The 25,292-nt window shown below is 37.6% G+C and overlaps 1 pseudogene; it reads right to left on the bottom strand.

The window, feature by feature from the left end:
* Positions 1-2,528: 2,528 nt before the first annotated feature.
* LOC102135168 (citrate synthase, mitochondrial pseudogene) lies at positions 2,529-3,912 on the bottom strand (annotated as a pseudogene).
* Positions 3,913-25,292: the final 21,380 nt, after the last annotated feature.

Below are 25,292 nucleotides of genomic sequence, written 5' to 3'. Positions count from 1 at the left end.
ACAGCCACTCTGAAATCCAGAATGCTCATCTAGAAGGAAAAGACCTTCAGCAACAAAAGCCCTCTCGTCTATAATCTGCTTCTCTTTTCCTTTGTGCCAATGATTTCCTCTCTCAGGATCAAAGAGCTCTGTGGGGACACAACTCCTGACTCAACCCTTCGAGCAGTTTCTGTTTTGAATCCAGGTTTGGGTCTCTGGGTTGAATTTCCTTCTGGCTAGCCTTGTGACCACTCCTGGAGACAGATAGAGAAACTGCTACAAGGATTTGTAAAGACCAGAAAACAAAGGCCATCTTTTGTTTTGACAGTAGTAGCTCTGAGCCAGATGGGAGGTTGGGCCTAGGACCATTGCCCTGTGATTAGTGATGAAAAAATCCTGGTGCTATCTAGGGCTGAGCCACCTCAGTGAGATGGTGTGGTTCAGGTCACTAATATAATTTGTTCCCTTTTACTTGTATTGTTTTTGAGGGTCATGATAACTTTCAAATCTTACACAGTGGTCCTGCATTTAGGAGGCTGTAGTGGTTTTATAAGTTTATAATTGGCTATAAGCATGGACTTCGGAATCAGAAAGATTAGAACTGAATCTATCATGTTAGCAGAGGAACTTTGAAAGTTATATAATCCCACTAAGCCTCAATTTTCTCATCTGACAAATGGATATAATAGTATCTATATAACGAGGTCAAATGAGATGTTATATTTTGTCATGGTAAGACTATATACTACAGAGCCAGACTGCTTGGGATTGAATGCTGGCTGACCTTGGACATAATGCTTCATTTTTCTGTGCTCTGTGGAGATAATAATAGGATCAAATTAGAGGGCTGCTGTTAAGATGAAGAGACTACATATGTAGAACACTTAGAACAATGTCAGGCATCTATTAGTGCTTAAGAAACACTAGCTATTTATTATTGTGTAGGTGAAAATACTTTTCTCAGTAGCAGAGAAACCCTTTTGTGAGTACATATTTATTACATACATGCATAACATTTATAAATGCATTACATAGAAACTCTTTTTAACGCCCTAAATGATTGCATTATTTGGATAATTTCTCAGTCTTCTACTATAATGGGAAGTTATTTCAGATATATATGACCACCTGCAAAGCCAGCTCAGAGTGTCTGGTATTTTTCTTTTTTTCATTGTTAATAAAAACATTTACTTTGCATTTTATACAGAGCAACCTGAAGTCTGCATCATGACCTTACAGTTATTAGGGGCTTACACTGTGTTCATCTCAACAGTGTAGTTCTGGGGATGGTGGATCCACAGAAACACAGGCAGGAATTTGGAAGGAAGAAAGGGGCACAGAAAGAATGTATCTTAATCAGTTCTTCAAGAAAAGGCAGTAGAACATTCTGAGTTTCTGAAAACATGTGCAAATAGGGCTTCTAAGACAAACACTGTATTGTGAGCACTTGAGGCAGGACAGGAAAAGGAGGTTGATAAGTAAGGGAGCATTTTCTTGAGGCAAAGGATGAAGGGGAAGGCTTACTGTTTTTAATCCTCTCAACTCCAGGACCCAATAATCAGAGGAGACCATGTCCAATCTTGAATCATTTTCTTGCTCCAAAAGAGGAGCTAATACTCCTGGGACCAGACCCTGAAGCTATCATGCTGTCATTCCTGAGTCCCTGTTTATGTCCCACAGCACCTTAGAAGGGCAGGGGAAGGTCAGAGGGTAGTGGCTTGTGTTCTGTGGAAGTAAAATATTTAGTTCACATTAAGCACTGATAAAAACCCATTGACTGGGACCACAGATAAGACAGATCTGTTGAAAGAGGTCTCTGGTGAGGGCCAAGATGGGGAGGTCCCAGACATCCTTATCTTGAGGTGCAACAGGTGTAGAAAGTCTGAATGGGGGTATTAAAGTAATGGGAGACAGAACACTCTGAGACCTTAATTTTAATAGGATAGTTTTGAAAAGAGAAATCAAATCAACACTAGGTGCCAGTTACAACAAATATCATTACTTTATGCTCACCTGGTAGCATAAAAAATTGCCAAAGCATGTCCAGCTAACCAATAGATCTTGCTAGGAGGTGTTAGTGTGCAGGAGAGAGGGCTGAGGGACTCGGTACAGCTGACTATACAACGACATTCCTATGGAAACAGAAAGGGAAGAGTCCTGGCTTGCTGGCTTATTGTGCACTTGGCAGAGTAGAAGCAAAATCTCAGAAGTGACTCCACATTCTCTGCAAACAGCTTTGACCAAGGGAAAGAGGAGCCAGATTCTCACTCTGAGATGGTGCAGGGGCCAGACTTAACCCATTACACATGCATTAGTCGTGGTCATTCTGCAGTTGATGGGCAACTCATACTAGGCAAGTGAAGGGAGTTAGTTAGGTTTTTCATTTTTAAAAATTTTAATTTACATTTTAACCTCAAATCTATTATCAGTGCCTCAGATACAATTTAATTCTAAGTCTTTAAAGCCCCCTTAAAACAAAAGTAGACTTTTTTTTTTTTTTTTAAAGTGTCCTCACTTTCTGGTAGTCACTTTCCCCCCAGTCTCCAGTTTTATCCCAACTTAGAGTCCATGAACTTCATCAGACCATCTAGAAAGACTTGGGCCTTTCTAGAGAGAATCCGAGTGCATGACTTCAGATGAGCTGTGCCAGTACACTCAGTGCCCGAGACACTCTGAACCGAACAGTGTAGTAATTCATTTCCATCATGCCATAGTCCTGGAGCAGTACCCCAGGGTGTGTCTACATTGGGCCAAGTATTCTTGGCTTTGCCATTCTCTAAGAGGCTATTGAGCACAATCTTGTGTAGCTGAGCAACCAAGTTAACATGGGGTCATTATGTGGTGTTTCAGAGCAAACTGTTACTGCAGGTATCTCATGGATCAGTCTTCTTTAATACTGCATGGCCACAGTCTGGAATAACTTCATCTTAGGTTGAGTGTGTTCCAGGTGTAGTCTCATAACTTCTCACATGCCACATCTTTGCCAGTTTCCTTCTGTAGTTGAGTTAGCCAGACAAACAGTTCTTGATTTGCTAGTACATGTAGAGGGCCTGTCAATCCATACATGGCTGTTGCAAAGGACAGATAAGGGCTTGAAGGGGCACTGCCCAACAAGTTGCTGATATGGGCACTTACATCGCTGCCCTCATGGTCACTGTGGATGGTGTGGTACAGGTGCGTGAGCTCAGTGAACGGAGCATCAGTATAGCCTAACATGTTGGTGAAATTGTGGGACCAGTTCAACTTGGAGTCAATGGCCCCAACATTTTTGCCCTCTTAGTAGAGATTTTGGTAGATCTTTGTTGCAACACAGGTAGCTTTGTGATCAGATCCACACAGTCTTCATAAATCAGCTCCCAGAACTTGATATCCTCTGCATATGCTCAGGTAGTATTACTTTCACTGTTGAGGGCTGTATAGGCTGCACTGAGCTGAGACATGGGATGTATATTGGTGGGAAAGTTGTCCAGCATGGTGACCACATGGGAGGGTAGAGCTGCCCTCTTTGACCACTTTTTTGAAAGCCAGGATACCTGTTTCCTCTGTTGGGATATGTTCAGCTACCAGCAGCTGAGATAAGCCCTCCAGCAGAGGTTCTTTCTTACCCTTAGCCTTAGGTGGCAGTTTTTGGCACTCAGGGACACTAAAGCCTCAGAAATGGATGCTTTCATTAGGATCAAGAACTGATGTTTCATATACCAATCCCCTCGTGCCTCTCAGGCCACCACACATCCTGCCCACAGTGGTTTGGCCCACCACCCTCTTGCCACTTTGCTGTCTGAAGATCTTAATTCTGGCCTGCTCCTTGGGTATCAGGTAAGTCAATACGTCTTCCAAATTCCTAGAGGAGGTACTGGCATGCCAGGCAGCAAGAACAAGACAAGATACATCCTTTGTTCCCAAGAACTGGGTGGCAGCAGTGAGTGAAGCCATGGTGGACCAACTCTGGACTCTGATGGCCAGAGAAGGAGGGAGAGAGTTGCGGCAGGAACAGGAGCCTATGTTGCTGCACAAGAGGCCATGCCAACGGGTAGACAAGGTTCCTGTTCTTTAAAATGAGGCTCACCCCAGCACTTTGGGAGGCCAAGACAGGCAGATCATGAGGTCAGGAGATCGAGACTATCCTGGCTAACATGGTGAAACCCCATCTCTACTAAAAAAATACAAAAAAACTAGCTGGGCGAGGTGGCGGGCACCTGCAGTCCCAGCTACTCGGGAGGCTGAGGCAGGAGAGTGGTGTAAACCCGGGAGGCGGAGCTTGCAGTGAGCTGAGATCCAGCCACTGCACTCCAGCCTGGGTGACAGAGCGAGACTCTGTCTCAAAAAAAAAAAAAAAAAAAAAAAAAGAATGAGGCTCACACCTGTAATCCCAGCACTTTGGGAGGCCAAGAGGGGTGGATCACCTGAAGTCAGGAGTTCGAGATCCATCTGGCCAACATGGTGAAACCCTATCTCTACTAAACATACAAAATATTAGACGGGCTTGGTGGCAGGCGCCTGTAATCCCCGCTACTCAGGAGACTGAGGCAGGAGAATCGCTTGAACCCAGGAGGCAGAAGTTGCAGTGAGCCTCTTGTGCCACTGCATTCCAGCCTAGGTGACAGAGTGAGACTCCATCTCAAAAATAAATAAATATGAGTAAAGTTTGAGAAAAGTACAAATACACACAGACACCTTATGATAGAAGTAGATGGAAATTAAGTTTGATGAAAGCAGCAATTGAAGAAAGGCCGTCACAGCTCAGGACTATTAGAAACCCTTGGCCGTAGTGTGCCTGGAAATTCAAGGTCTGTTTGCCACACAACTGCAAATCATCTGCTATACAATTGGCAACTTATACTGACATTTTCTTCTCTGTTGCCATTGTCTTTATCTATCCCAGGAGGAACCCCCATGTATCGTCCCTCCTAACTCTTTTTTCTCCCCTTGACCCAGCTGTTCATTTCTAATTCTTTTCTGGATTACTCTGGCAGAGAAATTAAGCACATTTACATAATGCATATTTTAAAAAGCACCAAAAGGAAGATCTATTTACTCATACGGTAGACCCAATTCTACCATTTGGTTATTCAGTCCACAGCGGGGACATTTTCTGGTTAATATTCTGACAGATTAAACAAAGGAAAGGATTGCTGGCTTGTATTTTTACATGTACCTTATGAAATCTATTTGTTTGAAAAAATGAAAAAAAAGGAAATGCAAAAATGATTATGAAAATCAATACACTTCATACCTGTATGCTAGCAAAGTTTCATTTCAGATAAAAAAGCTACATGTTGTTGAATTGATTAAAAATGAATTACTGAGAAAATATACATGTGATGGCTTAATACTCCTTCCTGAGTTTAATTGGGTTTAGGTTATGAACAGATGCTAAAATGAACTGCAAATATTTTAAAGATTATTTGTGTAAAAATACATTTTAGGAGTGTGAACTCAAAAAGATTTCATTTGAAGTTTAGCTGACAGATGTTGCTTTATGTTGCTCCAGTAAGCTAAAGTAAAAAGTGGTTGATATCACAGATGTTTTATAGTTCATTTATCAAAATTTATTCATAAAAAGTTTTACCTTAATCTCATAGAACTGAAATGCTTTAGTTTTTTGTAGGAATATGTAAATTCTTTCAAATCTAATTGTAGCATCAAAATAAAATTAAAGTATGATGAAGATCTGCAGAACTTCAAGACTTCCTTCAAAACAAAAAGCATATTTAAAATTGTTCTGAGTTTTTCAGTTCATTTGGCCTGGGCAGCTTCCTGCATGTCTTGTCATAACTCCCATGTTAAATTTAGTCATATATTCAGAAAATGGAGATAGGTACTCACCAGTGGCAGGTGAAAACAGGAAATAAAAATATTGACTCGGGATGTTCCCAAGGCCATTAATGAAAGGATTGTAGTTCCTAAGGCCACCATGAATAGGAAAGTGGGCATAATTACCTCATTGGGCACCCACTATATTCCAATTCATGATGCCTATAATTTCTGGTTATGTGAGTAACATGGCAAAATAGCTTGGATTGTAGTGAATTTTTTAAGTGCCTCTTAAAGATCTTCTATTTTTAGGATCACAGCAGAATCTTCACTTTTCCATTTCCTCTCTTTTGGAAACACTTGGGATTTTTTGGAAATGCCTAGTCTTTCATTTTGATGCTTTAGTTCTAAACAAAATGAGCACACACCTAATCACCGATGGTCCTGTTTATCTGGACGACCAAGCTGTTTTGGATCTCATATGACCCCGAACTAGAATTGCTATAAAAATGGACATATACAAAAAATATATATACATAACATATATATGTGTGTATATATAATAAATATATGTGTGTGTATATATATATTTTGTTCAGGTTCTGACTAGAACACTAAGATAAATTATTTGGAAAAAATTTCTTCAAGAAAAAAGTATTCATCTAGGAATCATCTATCAGAGAGTTACCATGTATGAAGCACTGTGTGCTAAAAGAGAGAAAAATAGTGTTTACATATTATCTTGGAAAGTTAAATTGATGGAATTTGCTGAGAGGTTATGACTTTTGCTTTTAGAAAAATATAAAGGCAATTAGCCATTTATTAGCAGTTTTCAAGGCTTATGGCAATCTGCATCAGGCACTTACACTGAATGCGCTTTGATTATGGTATAAATCATTCAGACTGTGTCCATTTTGTTTGAAAGTATTGTTTATTGAATACATTGCCTACAGATGATATCAGGGAAATAACTTTTGTTATAAACCATAACTGATGGATTAGGTGGTAAGGCTTAGTTCCAGAGGAGGGGATTCCAAGGTGGAGTTTCAATTAACGCAAGAGGGTAAGACTTGGAGGTTCTTGTGGGCAAGGCATCTTAGAGGAACAATAAAATCCACCCCTACTCTGGCTCCACTCCTACCAGATAAAGAGATGTTTGGAACATGAGATCCTGGAGGACTTATCTCTTTCTTAGGGCCTGGAAAAATGAGTATGAACACTGCCTGACTACATTGTAAGGCACCACTGTGCCTGAGCACATTGTAAGGCACCAATATATTTGGCTCTCAAAAGGGAGAATAGTTTATTTAGAAGCCAATTGTCCCTGAAGAGTTCTCTCCATTGTGATAAGGGGATTCTAAGAAGTGGGTTGGGCTAGTGGCTGCAGAACTGGTGGACACGGTGTCTGCTTGTGTTACCCCTAGTGGAGGGATGGTCCTGCCTGAGGTCAACCACCAACTTAACACCAGACACCTCCACCCACTTCTCACAACTAGACACCTCAGGGGAGGGAAAAGGCCAGTTCAGAACTAACTGAGTTTATGCTTCACTTGACCAAAAAACTCTGAAGTGGCTGAGGAAAAACAAAAACAAAAATGTGGAATTGACTTAAATTAAGTTTCTGCCATCCAGCAACTAAGCTCAATTATAAAGACAAATATCATTTTACATATCTGATTTTTCTCAGCTAAAAATATTGTGCTGACAAACATTGCTGTAATTTCAGTAAATGTGCTCTATTTCCTATGTGAATGTATAAAATGATTTTGGAACATTTATTTGATACTAGGATCAGCTTGATAGATAGGATTGTAAACTATTTTATAAAGTACCTTTAAAGGATTAATAAGGAGAAATTAATTACCATATGTTGATATGCTCAGAAATGTTTACATAACCTATTAGTTGATTGGAATTTTTTAAATAATGAATGTTTCAAGTGAGAAATCACCAATAGCAGAAGTTCAACAATATCAATTACAAAAACCTTCAGGATTTTGCCTGTCAATTTCTAGAAATGCTCACTTAAGGGAGCAGATTCTATTCTGTGAATGCATTTAGAGTGTTTGGAGCTGATTTTATGACATCCTAACTTTTTTCATAATTGTAAGACCATTGAGAGAACCATTGAATTACATTTTTGAATTAAATATATATATATATGTGTGTGTGTGTGTGTATGTGTGTGTGTGTATATATATATATACATAGCTTTTCTTACTTTTTAAAGCAGTTGAACTTAATCTTTTATTGCTCTAAAAGCATGGCCCAAGTAATTTGTAAGAATTTCCCTTAAGGATGTATTTTTTTACATACCTGGTAATCAACCATTTCTCGAAGGGTTTTGGAGACATCAATGTTCTGAGTATGGCTAAGACTTGAGTGGTTTTACCCAATCACAGAACTCCCTATGTTCACTATAGTGCATATCATAGATCTAGGTGTATATCTAGACAAGTTCTACACTCTGAGACCTCAGTGCTTTAGAAGATTGTTTTGGATTTATGTAGCCTAAAGTAACTAATGATTGCGCTGCATAATTTTTATTAGGAATCTGTTACATGTCCAGTCATTATCTTTCTTACCTTTATCTCTTTTTATGAGTTGATTTTCAGATACATTCTTTCTTGGTAGGTATTATATTATGCTCATTGCTGAAATTCCTAAAGATTATGTCCTATTGCTTTTCAATTATTATTAACAAATTTGCATATAATGTTATAGGAAACCTAGGATGGGTGGTGTTTCTAACAGCCTGTAACCTAAGCCTGAAAAGACTTGTTATGGAAAGTTTTAAGAAAAGCTTATGTATTTTTCACATATAATAAACTGCAAACATTTAAAGTGTACAATTTGATATACTTTGCAATAGATACATACCTGTGAACCCATCACTATAATGAAGATAATGAACATATTCATTATGTCCCAAAGTTTCCTGTGCCATGGTAATACCTCTTTCCTGCCTTTCCCTGTCACTCTTTTCGTCCCCATGCAACCACTGATCTGTTTTCTGTGACTATAGGTTACTTTACATTTTCTAGAGTTTAATATAAATGGGATTGTACTGTATGTACTAAAGTTTTCATATTAATTCTTTCACTGAACATAAATATTTTGAGATTTGTTACATGTATTGATAGTTCGTTTCTTTTAATTGGTTTTCCCCATTGTATGGCTATATGACAATGTGTTTATCCACTCATCTGTTGGTGGTTATTGGAATTATTTCCATTTTATGGCTTTTACTGATAAAGTCATTATATGGATATATGCTTTTATTTTCCTTTGTAAATACCTAAAAGTGGAATGACTGGATCTTACAGTAGGTGTAGGTTACACTTCTTAAGAAATGGCCAAACTGTTTTCTTTTTTTTTTTAATTAATTAATTAATTATTATTATACTTTAAGTTCTAGGGTACATGTGCATAACGTGCAGGTTTGTTACATATGTATGAATGGGAGAACATTTTTGCAATCTACTCATCTGACAAAGGGCTAATATCCAGAACCTACAAAGAACTCAAACAAATTTACAAGAAAAAAACAAACAACCCCATCAAAAAGTGGGCAAAGGATATGAACAGACATTTCTCAAAAGAAGACATTCATACAGCCAACGGACACATGAAAAAATGCTCATCATCACTGGCCAAACTGTTTTCTAAAGTGGTTGTGGCATTTTATGTTCTATAAGCAGTGCCTGAGAGTTGTAATTACTCCCTATTATTGACAATCACTTGGTATGGTCAGTCTTTTTAGTTTTAGCTGTGTAGTGGTATCTCATTGCACTTCTGATTTATACTTCCTTAATGTTTAATGACATTGAAATACTTTTCCTGTGCTTCTTTGACATGCAGGTATCTTCTTTTATAAAGTATTTGTTTAACTATTTTTCCTATTTTAAAATTTTTACATATATAACTCAGAGATTCCAAGCCCATTCATACATTTGGTTATTCATTAGAAATACTCACAGGACTCAGAAGCAACAGTATTCCTGACTATATTTTTTTAGTGATCCGCAATGGAAAAAGATTCATCAGGTAGTCTGGAGGAATCCCAGCACAGACTTCCAACATTTTCTCTGTCAAGAGGGATCACACAGAAATGCTTTCCTCCACCAGTGAAATGCAGCAATATATGTGCAGTGTTTTGGTCCAGGAAACCTTGTTTGAGACTCAAGAGTCCAGAGTCTCGGGATGTTCCCAGATATTTGGGGCTAGTTATATAACCACCCTTTGCTGGTGTGGCCAGCCACATATAGCAAATTTCCAGAAGGGAAGCACGTATTCACCATCAATCACATTTTCTTGTACAATCAGTGTAGGCAAGCTGGTACAATAACAGTACAGTAACTCATGTAGACAAAACAGCCTTATTAACATAGAGAATATTCTGAAAGCCAAGTCCTCAGATGCCAGCCAAAGACCAATTTTGCAAGCAGACCCATCTAAAGATAGTAACCCCCAAAATGCTATGTTATCTCTCTCTCTCTCTGTCTACACACGCGCACACACACACACACACACACACACACACAATTTTATTTTCACCAAAATCTTATTACTGTGGGATATCCAGAAGAAGTGAGAGTATGGTAAACCAGAGAAAGTCACTATGTTGGAAAAAGTAAATAGCATAAGATACAGGGAAGCACAACATCTGGGAATGTGGTATTTGCCTTGCTGCCATAGCTACTGGGATTTGAGTCAATTGTAATTTATAACAATATGGTAAGGAATCCAGTTTTACCCAAAGGTAGAACTTGCTTGATCTGATGGGAAAGTGAGGCTGAGAATAAGATGAGATTTATAAAAACATAAAACTTTCTTCCGGATTGTTCAATATGTCCAGGGGACATATTGAAGGCTAGGTAAGGAATGAATTCAATGGAGGGGGGTTACCACTCTGGTAGCACCTCAAGCCCAGAACAGAAATCTTTGGGATGAACATGCCATGCTCCCTCTGGGAGGCTGGATGGGTGCCTTTGGGGACATGAATCTTTCTACATCAAGCAGTGTTGCCATCTTGAACTTATTTTGATTAGTGCTTGTTGAACTGCTTGTCTTAAATTCTTGTCCCACCCTCTTTACCTATGAAAGCTTCTTGTCGTATAATAAACAATGACCTCCCCAACATTCTGGTGGTAAAAAGTACTTCCCATGTTGCTGTTTTTTCTTTTTCTTTCTTTTTTTTTTTTCAAGAATGTCCCTCAGGGCAAGCCAATGGGGTATGAAGGAGACTGCGGATGTGTGGAAATTAATAATTCAATCCATGTGGGCAATGTTCTATTGATCTATTTTAATCTGAGGACAGGTTTTAGAGTATATGGTAGAACTGACTACTGGAATCTTTCAGGCAACATTGTATAACTGTTGCTTTTTTTAATTTGGTTTTTGATAGCCGTGTAAAGCCTTTCTACTAGGTTCAAGATTAGGCTTCCTGAAAAGAACCTGAAGAATAGGTATCAGACCCATTCTTGTTAATAGGTAAGAGGCACTGGCTTTGAATTTATATTATTATGTGAAAATGAAGGCAGTCAAGAAAGACAGTTTCTAGTCAGGGTCACCCCTCCTTAGTGAGAGGATGTGATGTGAATTTACATTAAAGGTAAAGTTACAGTAAAAGTAGTTAGTTAAGAATGGATAAAGCAACTAATTGAAATTTGTCTTTGATGGAAATAGTAGATGTTTAGTTTATGGGCTGTCACCTGTAGTTTGATTATGCTGGTAAATTTTTTTCGGTCAAGTTATAAAGTGTAAATATTCTAATTTTACCTTCATTAGAGATATGGATTTTGTTACCTGTATCTTTTGGAATTGTGTTAAAAATCAAACAAACAGTTCCCATAAAGCTTTTCACCCCTGATGCAAAACATTGGTTGAGGTAACCTTATTTATTGAATACTAACTTTATTAAATGAATATAATTTCTATCAGTGTCATAATTATTATTGTGCTAATTGTGAATTATTGATATGTTTAGTGCCTAAGGAGCAGAAAGCCATGTAAAGATATTTAAAAGCTTTTAGGTCTTCTATTAATACAACACTTATCATAGCCCTGAAATATTTTGATATTACATTCCAGATATGGAGAGAGTCTCCATACATCTATTCAGAATGTTGCCGTTTCAAATATTACTTTTCCTCTTTTTAATGGAGACAAAGATGACTCATTGAATTCATTTCATTTCATTAAACTACTTTATGCTTCTTGAGATCAGCTGTGGCAAAAGTAGAGGAAAACAAGTTTCGAAGACAAAGAGTTGATGTTAGCAGTGAGCAGAAACATCAAGACAATGTCTATATTGGCACAAAGTGAAGTAAGGATGTGGTAATCAAATGATTAATTTGTTCTGGGTACATAGTCATTTCTGATGATAATGTTTATGATGATGGTAGTGGTGGTGGTTGTGGTGAAGATACTAACCCAAACTACCACTTTTTGAGTACTTATCAGGTGTCAGGCAATGTATTGAGCACTATTCTTGCATTAGTTCATTTAGTTATCAAATAACTCTAAGAAGTAAGTCTTATTTTTACGCTAATTTTTACAGACAGGGAGATTGAAGAACAGATGGGTAAAATAAATTGTTCAAGGTCACACACTAGTAGTGGTAGAGGCAGGATTCATCCTTAGGCAGTTTAGTCCTGATACTGTACTCTAAACCACTATTTTTTTAATATGCAAAAGTGACAATGTTATGTAATCTAATGTTCTAAATGATCATCTAATGTTATAAACTCTCCAACCACCTTACATGATTGTCTTCAGAAACAAAAAGGATTGGTGAATGAGAAGCATTTTTAAAACTCAGAATATAATTAATAACACAAGGATGAATTATTTAACCAAAACCTTTTATCCAAAAAGTTTAAATTTTTTTTTTATTATTATTATCCTTTAAGTTCTAGGGTACATGTGCACAACGTGCAGGTTTGTTACATATGTATACATGTGCCATGTTGGTGTGCTGCACCCATTAACTTGTCATTTACATTAGGTATATCTCCTGATGATATCCCTCCCCCCTCCCCCCTTTCCACAATAGGCCCTGGTGTGTGATGTTCCCCTTCCTGTATCCAAGTGATCTCATTGTTCAATTCCCACCTATGAGTGAGAACATGCGGTGTTTGGTTTTCTCTTCTTGCGATAGTTTGCTGAGAATGATGGTTTCCAGCTGCATCCATGTCCCTACAAAGGACACGAACTCATCCTTTTTTTATGGCTGCATAGTATTCCATGGTATATATGTGCCATATTTTCTTAATCCAGTCTGTCACTGATGGACATCTGGGTTGATTCCAAGTCTTTGCTATTGTGAACAGTGCTGCAATAAACATATGTGTGCACGTGTCTTTATAGCAGCATGATTTATAGTCCTTTGGGTATACACCCAGTAATGGGATGGCTGGGTCAAATGGTATTTCTAGTTCTAGATCCTTGAGGAATCGCCACACTGTTTTCCACAATGGTTGAACTAGTTTTCAGTCCCACCAACAGTGTAAAAGCATTCCTATTTCTCCACATCCTCTCCAGCACCTGTTGTTTCCTGATTTTTTAATGATCGCCATTCTAACTGGTGTGAGATGGTGTCTCATTGTGGTTTTGATTTGCATTTCTCTGATGGCAAGTGATGATGAGCATTTATTCATGTGTCTGTTGGCTGTATGAATGTCTTCTTTTGAGAAGTGTCTGTTCATATCCTTTGCCCACTTTTTGATGGGTTTTTTGTTTTTTTCTGGTAAATTTCTTTGAGCTCTTTGTTGGTTCTGGATATTAGCCCTTTGTCAGATGAGTAGATTGCGAAAATTTTCTCCCAGTCTGTAGGTTGCCTGTTCACTGTGATGGTAGTTTCTTTTGCTGTGCAGAAGCTCTTTAGTTTAATTAGATCCCATTTGTCAATTTTGGCTTTTGTTGCCATTGCCTTTGGTGTTTAAGACATGAAGTCCTTGCCCATGCCTATGTCCTGAATGGTATTACCTAGGTTTTCTTCTAGGGTTTTATGGTTTTAGGTCTAACATTTAAGTCTCTAATCCATCTTGAATTAATTTTTGTATAAGGAGTAAGGAAAGGATCCAGTTTCAGCTTTCTACTTATGACTGGCCAATTTTCCCAGCACAATTTATTAAATAGGGAATCCTTTCCCCATTTCTTGTTTTTGTCAGGTTTGTCAAAGATCAGATGGCTATAGATGTGTGGTATTATTTCTGAGGGCTCAGTTATGTTCCATTGGTCTATATCTCTGTTTTGGTACCAGTACTATGCTGTTTTAGTTACCGTAGCCGTGTAGTACAGTTTGAAGTCAGGTAGCATGATGCCTCCAGCTTTGTTCTTGTGACTTAGGATTGTCTTGGCAATGCTGGGTCTTTTTTGATTCCATATGAACTTTAAAGCAGTTTTTTGCAATTCTGTGAAGAAAGTCATTGGTAGCTTAATGGGGATGGCATTGAATCTATAAATTACCTTGGGCAGTATGGCCATTTTCACGATATTGATTCTTCCTATCCATGAGCATGGTATGTTCTTCCATTTGTTTGTGTCTTCTTTTATTTCACTGAGCAGTGGTTTGTAGTTCTCCTTGAAGAGGTCCTTTACATCCCTTGTAAGTTGGATTCCTAGGTATTTTATTCTCTTTGAAGCAATTGTGAATGGGATTTCATTCCTGATTTGGCTCTCTGTTTGTCTGTTACTGGTGTATAGAATGCTTGTGATTTTTGCACATTATTTTGTATCCTGAGACTTTGCTGAAGTTTCTTATCAGCTTTAAGAGATTTTGGGCTGAGACAATGGGGTTTTCTCAATATACAATCATGTCATCTGCAAACAGGGACAATTTGACTTCTTCTTTTCCTAACTGAATACCCTTTATTTCTTTCTCTTGCCTGATTGCCCTAGCCGGAACTTCCAACACTACGTTGAATAGGAGTGGTGAGAGAGGGCATTCTTGTCTTGTGCCAGTTTTCAAAGGGAATGTTTCCAGTTTTTGCCCATTCAGTATGATATTGGCTGTGTGTTTGTCATAAATAGCTCTTATTATTTTGAGATACATTCCATCAATACCAAATTTATTGAAAATTTTTAGCATGCAGGGCTGTTGAATTTTGTCAAAGGACTTTTCTGCATCTATTGAAATAATTATGTGGTTTTTGTCCTTGGTTTTGTTTATATGCTGGATTACGTTTACTGATTTGTGTATGTTGAACCAGCCTTGCATCCCAGGGATGAAGCTCACTTGATCATGGTGGGTAAGCTTTTTGATCTGCTGCTGGATTCGGTTTGCCAGTATTTTATTGAGGATTTTTGCATCGATGTTCATCAGGGATATTGGTCTAAAGTTCTCTTTTTTTGTTGTGTCTCTGCCAGTCTTTGGTATCAGGATGATGTTGGCCTCATAAAATGAGTTAGGGAGGATTCCCTCTTTTTCTGTTGATTGGAATAGTTTTAGAAGGAATGGTACCAGCTCCTCCTTGTACCTCTGGTAGAATTCGGCTGCGAATCTGTCTGGTCCTGGACTTTTTTTGGGTGCTGGCTATTAATTATTGCCTGAATTTCAGAGTCTGCTATTGGTCTATTCAGGGATTCATCTTCTTCCTGGTTTAGTCTTGGGAGAGTGTAAGTGTCCAGGAAATTATCCATTTCTTCTAGGTTTTCTAGTTTATTTGCATAGAGGTGTTTACAGTATTCTCTGATGGTAGTTTGTATTTCTGTGGGGTCGGTGGTGATATCCCCTTTATCATTTTTTATTGTATCTATTTGATTCTTCTCTCTTTTCTTCTTTGTCTTGCTAGTGGTCTATCAATTTTATTGATCTTTTCAAAAAACCAGCTCCTGGATTCATTGATTTTTTTGGAGGGTTTTTTGTGTCTCTATCTCCTTCAGTTCTGCTCTGATCTTAGTTATTTCTTGCCTTCTGCTAGCTTTTGAATATTCAGTGTTTGCTCTTGCTTCTCTAGTTCTTTTAATTGTGATGTGAGAGTGTCAATTTTAGATCTTTCCAGCTTTCTCTTGTGGGCATTTAGTGCTATAAATTTCCCTCTACACACTGCTTTAAATGTGTCCCAGAGATTCTGGTATGTTGTATCTTTGTTCTCATTGGTTTCAAAGAACTTCTTTATTTCTGCCTTCATTTCATTATGCACCCAGTAGTCATTCAGGAGCAGGTTGTTCAGTTTCCATGTAATTGAGCAGTTTTGATTGAGTTTCTTAGTCCTGAGTTCTCGTTTGATTGCACTGTGGTCTGAGAGACAGTTTGTTATAATTTCTGTTCTTGTACATTTGCTGAGGAGTGCTTTACTTCCAACTATGTGGTCAATTTTGGAATAAGTGTGACGTGGTGCTGAGAAGAATGTATGTTCTGTTGATTAGGGGTGGAGAGTTCTGTAGATATCTATTAGGTCTGCTTGGTGCAGAGTTGAGTTCAATTCCTGGATATCCTTGTTAACTTTCTGTCTCTTTGATCTGTCTCATGTTGACAGTGGTGTGTTAAAGTCTCCCATTATTATTGTATGGGAGTCTAAGTCTCTTTGTAAGTCTCTAAGGACTTGCTTTACATGAAAGGACTCAGATGGAGGGGGCACCCAAGATGGCAGAATAGGAACAGCTCCAGCCTCCAGCTCCCAGCCTGTGCTTGACACATAAGACCGGTGATTTCTGCATTTTCAAGTTAAGTACCGGGTTCATCTCACTGGGGCAGGTTAGAAAGACTCTGCTGGTCAGCGGGTGCAGCCAGACCAGCAAGCTGAAGCAGGGGGAGGCATCACCTCACCTGGGAAGCGCCAGGGGAAGGGAATTCCTTTTCCTAGCCAAGGGAAACTGAGACGCACAACAGCTGGAAAATCGGGTAACTCCCACCCTAATACTGTGCTTTACCAAGGGTCTTAGCAAGCGGCACACCAGGAGATTATATACTCACACGTGGCCTGGAGGGTACCACGCCCAGTGGGCCTCCGTCATTGCTAGCACAGCAGTCTGAGATCTAACTGCAAGGCGGCAGGGTGGCTGTGGGAGAGGCGCCCACAGTTGCTGAGGCTTAAGTAGGTAAACAAAAGCGGGAAAGTTGAACTGGGTGGAGCCCACCGCAGCTCAAGGAGGCCTGCCTGCCTCTGTAGACTCCACCTCTGGGGACAAGTTTTTAATATTTTAAAAACCATGGTGAGCTTGCTTGACTTTACACACAGGTGTTTAAATCCAGGGCTAAAGATATTGCTGTCTACTTTCTCTGGGAAGCCTAATGGGTGAGTCAAAAAGAGGAGAGTCTATAGGGAATGTTTAAGGGTGTTGGATAGGCTGTTTTGCTTCAAAAGCCTTCATAACACAAATCTTCTGGTTCTGGGAACTCCTCCATTTGAGGCAGAATGGTACAGAGAAGAACTAATGCACACAACATCAGGGCTGGTGTGTCTGGTACAGCAGGCCAGTGAGGTGCAGAGGGCGGAGGATGGACCTGGCTTCCGTTTCTGGTACTTTTAAGGCCCTTTTCACCTTTAACAACCCTTTGGGTGATGGTTATGCCTGTTAAAATGCACAGCCTCATAGGATCGGCCTAATCAGTAATACCTAGTGAGAATTAATTAATTAGATTAATCTCAGGTAAACATACTAGGGAAGGGCTTGCACTAGGGTTAATGGTAGTTGGAGGTAGGTAGAGGGAAAAGAGAATGGCCACAGGAGGAAGTCCTGTGGAGCTGGTAGCATCAAGAAGGTGCTCTAGATCCTTGAGAGGGTCCTACAGATTCTCAACAAGTGGCCCATGGTGGAGAATAACGAGAACAGAGTGAGATGAGGAAGGCACAGTAGGAGATTTTCATTTCATGTCATTGCTGGTGTCTGTTTTTATCATAGTTCCACTTTCCCTACCGCCCCTTTGTACCCTGCAGTCTTTCCCTTACCTCAGGAAAGATCTAAGGATTCCTTGACATGACCACTCCCCACTCCTGTTAATTAATTTCCTCATCCTCTGCACATACTAATGTTGAACTCTATTCCCTATCACCTGTTTTTTGATCCGACTTTCAAAATACACAAGCTATGGGAAGGAACTGAAAGGTAGAAAGAAAAGTATATCTGAGATTACTGATTTTTTTTTAACCTAATTGTTTACTTCTTCCTGTAGTGTGAAAGACTGCCATCTATGACTTTCTGCAGATAAAATTCAGGAGTTGAAGCCCCAAGGTTTTGCATAGGAAATCATAGACTCAGTTTTAGAGCTAAGTTTGACTGTAGTTCAGATTTTTTCCTTAAAGGTACAATTTAATGCATCCCCAAATATTTGAGACTTTCACAAGATATGGCAGGTCTCCTGATTCCCAGTACCATGAAATTTCCATTCCACTACATCAAAATACTGAGTGCCCATCTGTGTGTGTACCAATCCCCTGACTATATCCACACACATGCACACTCTTGTTGCTTCTAAGACTAGTTCCTGTGCCTGAGTGGTCAGTGGTGGAAACAGTTTTGCTACTATTTTCCCTTACACTGTTACTAGGCCTATGATTTGCATTTAATATAGAGAGGTGGTTACCAAGTTGAGTACATCTAATTTGTCTACATATCTAAGCACTGGTCTAAAGTGATTTATTACTATTTTCATGATGTCAAGATTCCTAAGTGGCACCAGATGAAATGTCAAACTGGGACATGGTTACCCTGGTTACATTCCATTATATGTTTTGAAACTGCAAAGAGAGATGGATTTGTGTTTGTGTTTGTGTTTTAGTTTTATAAACCTTAGAAACAAAACCTCCTTAAGGACAGGGATTTTGTCTGTCTTGTTCACTGGTGTATGTCAACACCCAGAACAATGTTAGTAACTGTTGAATGAAAAATATTAGCCTTATCGTATGTACTTATCTTTGCAGTAGAATCAAGTCCTGGAAATACTGTGTCCCTTTTCTGGTCTTGTCAACTGATTTCCCTCGTCCCAACCCTCAATTTATTTTCTACTATAACATTACCAAAATTGACCAGGTATAATTCAGTGACTATTATTTACATTGATTATTTAGCAAAATCTATATAAAACTGTTTTTTAATACCCAGTAAGTTCTGGGTAGAAAACAAAATTAATATTGGCACTGAATGCTTTAAGTAATATCTGGACTTGAATGGAGAATGTATAGTGTACATTATCTCTGCTCAATGTATCAGCATATGCCAATTTTTGTGAATTTATTTGGCAGATCTGTATATTTTTTTCCCAGAAAGCTCAACTTCCATTTTATAGTTTGGCTAATCAAACAATAAAAATATTTTTCTTTTATTTTTGACTTTTTGAGCTTTGAAAATGAAGGTAGAAATAGGAAGTCAGACTTACCCATATCCCCTTATGAGGATAGTGAAAAAAGTTATCAATCAGCTGAATGTGAGTTTAATAACAGAAATTATGGAAAATATTGATGTCCTGAACAGTGGAAACTGACAAAATAATTGTGTTTACTTGGAGATAAAAGGGTACCTACTTCCAGCTGTTCTTTCCAGAAATAAAATAACCAGTGATTCTGTAATACTTTACCAGATTTGAGCAAATATTCCCTAATGTATGTCCTCTTGTTTTGAACTAATTTAGACCTGAAGTGAGCATACTTCTGGTCTCAGTCTGATTTTATTTTAAAGGTTAGAAATATCCTGAAATTTTCAAGCAATGATGTGTATCTTGCCATACATTGGACATCCGATTATTCAATAAGATTTCAACATATGACAAGTCTGAATACAAATGTCATAATTTTAATTTTGGTTCATCAATATTGCATATTTATTAAAGGAAAGGCAAATTGACTTTTTATTTTTGTCTTTTAAAAAATAGTTTTATGAGATTTAATTTACATGCCATATAATTCACTCTTTTAAAGTATATAATTTAATGGCTTTTAGTATATTCTCAGAGTTGCACATCCATCATCACAATTTTAGAAGATTTTCATTACTCCAAAAGGAACCTCATGCCCCTACACCTCTTAACTGTCATCCCCTTTAGGCCAAATCTCCCTGACCCTAGGCAACCAATAATCTATTTTCTGTCTCTATAGACTTGCATGTTTTGAACATTTCATATAAATGGGATCAGACAATACGGTCATTTGTAACTGGCCACTTTCCTTTAGCGTAATGTGTCCAAGGTTCATCCATGTGATAGCATGTATCAGTACTTCATTTCATTTTATTGCCCAATAATATTCCATGGTATGAATATACCACATTTTATTTACCTATCCATCAGTTGATGGACATTTGAGTTTTTTACACTTTTTGGTTATTATAAATAATGCAGTTATGAACATTTATGCACAATTTTTTGGTGTATGCTTCCATTTCTCTTGGGTTTAAATACCCAGGAATGGAATATATCTAGAAATGGAATGGCATGGTAACTGTATATATGTATATATGTTTTTTTTTGAGACGGAGTCTAGTTCCGTCGCCCAGGCTGGAGTGCAGTGGCGCGATCTCGGCTCACTGCAAGCTCCACCTCCCGGGTTCACGCCATCCTCCTGGCTCAGCCTCCCGAGTAGCTGAGACTACAGGCGCCCACCACCGCGCCCGGCTAATTTTTTGTATTTTTAGTAGAGACGGGGTTTCACTGTGATCTCGATCTCCTGACCTCGTGATCCGCCCGCCTCGGCCTCCCAAAGTGCTGGGATTACAAGCGTGAGCCACCGCGCCCGGCCGGTAACTGTATATTTAACCATTTAAGGAACTTACAGATAGTTTTCTAAAGTGGCTCTACCATTTTACATTCTCACCAGCAATCTATGAGGGTTTCAATTTATCCATATTCTCATCAACGCTTGTTAGTCTCTGTCTTTTTTTAAAGTTATAGCCATTCTAATGGGGATAAAGTGGTATCTCGTCATGGTTTTTATTTGCATTTCCCTGGTGGCTAATGATGTTGAACAGTTTTCAAGTGCATATTGGCTATTTTAATATCTTATTTGGAGAAATGTCTAAAATGTTATAATTTTAACTCTATATTCATGATGCATCCCCATCAACTTCCATTTTAGGAAATAAGTTTGAGCTGGTGACATGAGAATTAAGGAAAAATCCAGTTACAAAAAGCTACATGTTATGTAATTTCATTGATACAAAATGTATGGAATAGCAAATCCATGGAGACAGAGATCATTGGTTACTTAGGGCTTTGGAAGGGGGGAAATGGAGAATTACAACTAATGGTTGAAAGATTTCCTTTTGGAGTGATGAAAATGTTCTAAAATTATATTGTGGTAATGGTTATACAACTCTGTAGACATACTAAAAATGATTAAATTGTATACTTTAAATAGGTGGACTTTATTATATGTAAATTATGTCTCAATACAGCTGTTTCAGAAAGCCAGAGTAAAAAGAAACAAAAACAAAAACAAGAAGTAGGCAGCTAGTCCTTTTGGGTATCTATCTGTTGAACTCACAATATTATACTTTCCTTCTTGATAGTTTGCATAGCTCCTAAGTGATGCTTAGTTAGAACAGAGAACAAATAATATGACATGCACATTTATTAACCTCTTTATTCTGAAACCAGGTATCACTTAGTTCTAAAACAGAGTATATATCTTTTCCTTCTATTTTAGAGTAATAATTCAGATAAAGTTAACATTTCCAATAAAAATTGAGGTTTTTTATTTTTGATGTGTTCTATTTTAAGCTAATAACGAAAACTTCAAAGTATAGTAAATTAATGCCTTCCTCATTTGGCACTTTTTCAAAAAACTTTTACTGAGAGTTTGCCATATGACAAACATTGTGCTAGACAATTTTACATGTTGTTTTATTAATTCCACTTTATAGCTCAAAAGACTGGGGTTTCTGTTTTTATTTCATTTAATAGCATAATTAGAATACCATACTTTTGACTGTGCTATGATAGCGACAGCAATGCCCAATTCATATCATTTCCCTTGGAATATCTTCAGAATATAAAAGTTATAGGCATTCTGGTTCAGAAGAGAAGATAGAAGGGAAAAAGGTCACTGGTTTTAAGCAATGTTGAAATCTAGCCAAGCATGTTTCCATAAGTAATGCTTAGATTCTTTTATTAGAAAAATAATCTGGGCCAGGTGCAGTAGCTCACGCCTGTAATCCCAGCACTTTGGGAGGCTGAGGTGGGTGGATTACCTGAGGTCAGAAGGTCAAGACCAGCCTGATCAACATGGTGAAACCCCTTCTGTACGAAAAATACAAAAAAAATTAGCTGGGTATGGTGGCAGGTGCCTGTAATCCCAGCTACTTCAGAGCTACCTGGGAGGCTGAGGCAAGAGAATTGCTTGAACCTGTGAGGTGGAGGTTGCGGTGAGGTGAGCCAAGATTGCGCCACTGCACTCCAGCCTGGGTAACAGAAGGAGACTCTGTCTTAAAACAACAACAACAACAAAGAAAAATAATCTGTCTTCTTGTCAAAGTATTTGATAAAACAAAATCCACATGGATTCCTAAAGTGACTTTTTTTCTTTTTTTGTGGAGAATGGGGAAAAAATTGGAAGCCAATTCTTAGTTTGAAAATTATCCAGAAAACGACCTGGAATTTTTTGTTAGTTAAAAGATTTTCTCATCAAGGTAGATTATTTTAATCCACATTTGAAATAAATGAGAACTTTTAACTGGAGTCTAATTCTTTAGACTTCTTTATCTAATGAAATTATATTCCAAAAATTAAGAAAAATTTTCTGACAAAAAGCCAAGATAATTCATTGCTTTTGGAACTTCATTAAAAGAAGGGAGTTCTTCAGGCAGAAGAGAAGTGATACCAGGTAAAATTTAGACCCTTCTTTTAAAGATAAAATGTCTTTTATCTTTACCAATCTTTCATCATTTCTGGCACTCTACATTCTTTTGACTAAAAGAATTTAAAAAAATCTTTAAAAGATACTTCATTGCTTAAGGCCAAAATAATGACAATTGATTGTGGGGTTTATAACACATGTAGAAGTAAAATGCATAGCAATAATAGCATAATGGATAGGAGAGGGAAATGGAGGTGTGCTATTGTAAACTTTTTATAGCTTGCGTAATGATATATCACTTGAAGTTAGCATGAGATAGGTTAAAGATGTATGTTGTAAACCCTGAGAAGTCACTAAAAAGGTAAAACAAAGAGGTATGGCAAATAAGACAATAGTGAAGATAAAATGGGATACAAAAATGCTTAATCCAAAACTAGCCAGGAAAAGAGGAACAAGGTACAAAGAAAAGATGGAGCATTGAGCACTATTAGAAAGATGATAGATTTTCAACCATACCATATTAATAATTATATGTTGATAAATACATAAGTAGGCAATTATATTACACATAATATGCAAATTGTTAGACTAACTAAAAAGCAAGACCCATCTTTGTCCTGTTTATAAGGGATCCACTTTGAATATAAAGTCACAGGTGAGTTAAAGTAAAAGAATGGAAAACACAGTATTAAGCAAACACTAGTCAAAAGAAGCCAGAAGATGCTATGTTAGTGTTGAAGTGGACTTTAGAACAAAGAATATTACCAGGAATAAAGACGTTACATATTAATGATAGGATCAATCTACTATGAGAATATAAACAGTTCTAAATGTTTATACAACTAACATCTCAGCTTCAAAATACTTGAGGAAAAACTGATACAACTGAATCCTTTTCTTTGTTGGAAACTTTTAAGCTCCGCAATAGCAATTCTATTAACTATTTGAATTTTTAAGCATCTAAATCCCATGGATGAGATTTTTAGATGTTTTATACAGGAGCATCCTACTGCCAATTACCAAAATCTGTATTAGTTCTACAGATCCTTCCTAGATAAACCAATCTCTATTTTTGCCTTCAGCTCAGATGGATAAGAAGGAATTAATGTATGACATCTAAACCATTAATATAAACACTGTTTTTGTGAAGACAAAATTCTAACTCCAACATGGGCACCTAAAGCGTATTAATTAAAATGTTTATTCAAAAATGCCAACTACATACCAAGTATTTTATATATGCTATATAATTCACACAATAACCTTTATTGCACATAAGGAAACTGGGCCATGATGAGATTGTGTACTTGCTCAAGGTCACACAGGAAAGGCCAGAGCTGAGATTTGAACTCAGATCTGTTTGTTGTTGAGTCTGTGATCTTTCTACCATATCACATTCTTTCTCTCGAAAACACACAATGACTTGAAATAAAATAAAAAATAATTGAACTGGAATTTGTGTGTGAATGTAAGTGACCATCATTCCCTGAATCATCAAAGAGACTGGAAAAGAAGGGAATGCCATTTGTTGGTTAACTGCTTTTGTTCTAGAGAACTACTAAACATAACTGCAGTTAGTTTAGGTAGAGACTCCATTCTATAGGAGCCATACATACTAGTATAGTCTAAAGGCCTATAAGAGACCATGCAAAATTTACAGTAATGTGTAGTCTGTAATTTCACAAATCTATATACAGCACTGCTACATTAATATTCGTTGAATGACTGAATGAATAGATAGTATTTCTGTAGTCAAATGATAATATCATGGGATTTTAGTATTATCAATTCACCAGTTTAAAAAGCATGTGGACCAAAGTAGTGGGATTTATAGAAACTGTTATTTTTCTGAAATTGATAAAATCTTCCTATTGCAATATTTCCATGACCTTATTAATTAACCAAGTCTTGCAAACTTGTTTTAGCAAAGGAAGTAGAACTGAATCAAAGATACAGAGAAAGCACACTGGTTGAAGAAATATAAGGTTGATTTAAAAAATAATCTTCTGATTGCAACCAAAATTTAAAAACTATTTTGGAGGTTCAAAACATCACAACCTATGACAATTATCTTCATACTCACAGCTTGGACATGTTCACTACCTATATGTCATGTAACAGACAGTCAGCAGAATCGTGTTGCTAAGGAAACACCTCTAGCATAAACATAAAAGGCGTAACAGGTTCAAAGGGCTCCAGGGAATTATTATAAAGCCATAAAACCTGCCAAATAATTGGAACAATAAAAGTGGAAAATTAATTTCAAGCAAGACTAAACATTTCAACTGACTGCTGACAGGCTTTTAAAGAGTGTACACATAGACAAGGAAAAAGAGGTGAGGACTTTTAAAGATCCAAGTGGCTAATTAATGGAGACTGAAGCCAAATGCAAGCATTGGGAGAATAGCAGAAAAATTTGGTTTCTGGTTTCACAAAAGAGGATTTACCTTAATCAAATTTATTAGTAAGAAGGATGAAGGTGCAGGGAACAGGCTCCTTGAAGCAGTTAAAAATGGACCAATATTCTAAGCATTGCAATTTGATGTCTTTCTTCGTCCAAGTAAAATATAACTAGGGTGTTAAAGGAAGTAGAGACAGAAATAGGAGACCTTTTTATGAATAGTTTTACAAGTGCACTTAGTTCTAGAGAGACCCCCTAGGATTAACCAATGTGATGGAATTATTTTTAAAAGGTCTGGGAATGTACCAAGTGACTTGCATGCCAGTTGACATCACTCATAAGAAAAGTGCTAAAAGGTGTTTTGAGGGTCAAATGAAGAAACATTTGGAAGCTTACTTGCTTGATGAAGGAATGCCAACTGATTT

Source organism: Macaca fascicularis, chromosome 4 (genome assembly GCF_037993035.2).
Source record: "Macaca fascicularis isolate 582-1 chromosome 4, T2T-MFA8v1.1".
NCBI lineage: Eukaryota > Metazoa > Chordata > Mammalia > Primates > Cercopithecidae > Macaca > Macaca fascicularis.
The sequence above is the reverse complement of the archived record's forward strand: the minus strand, read 5'-3'. Positions and strand labels throughout refer to the sequence as shown.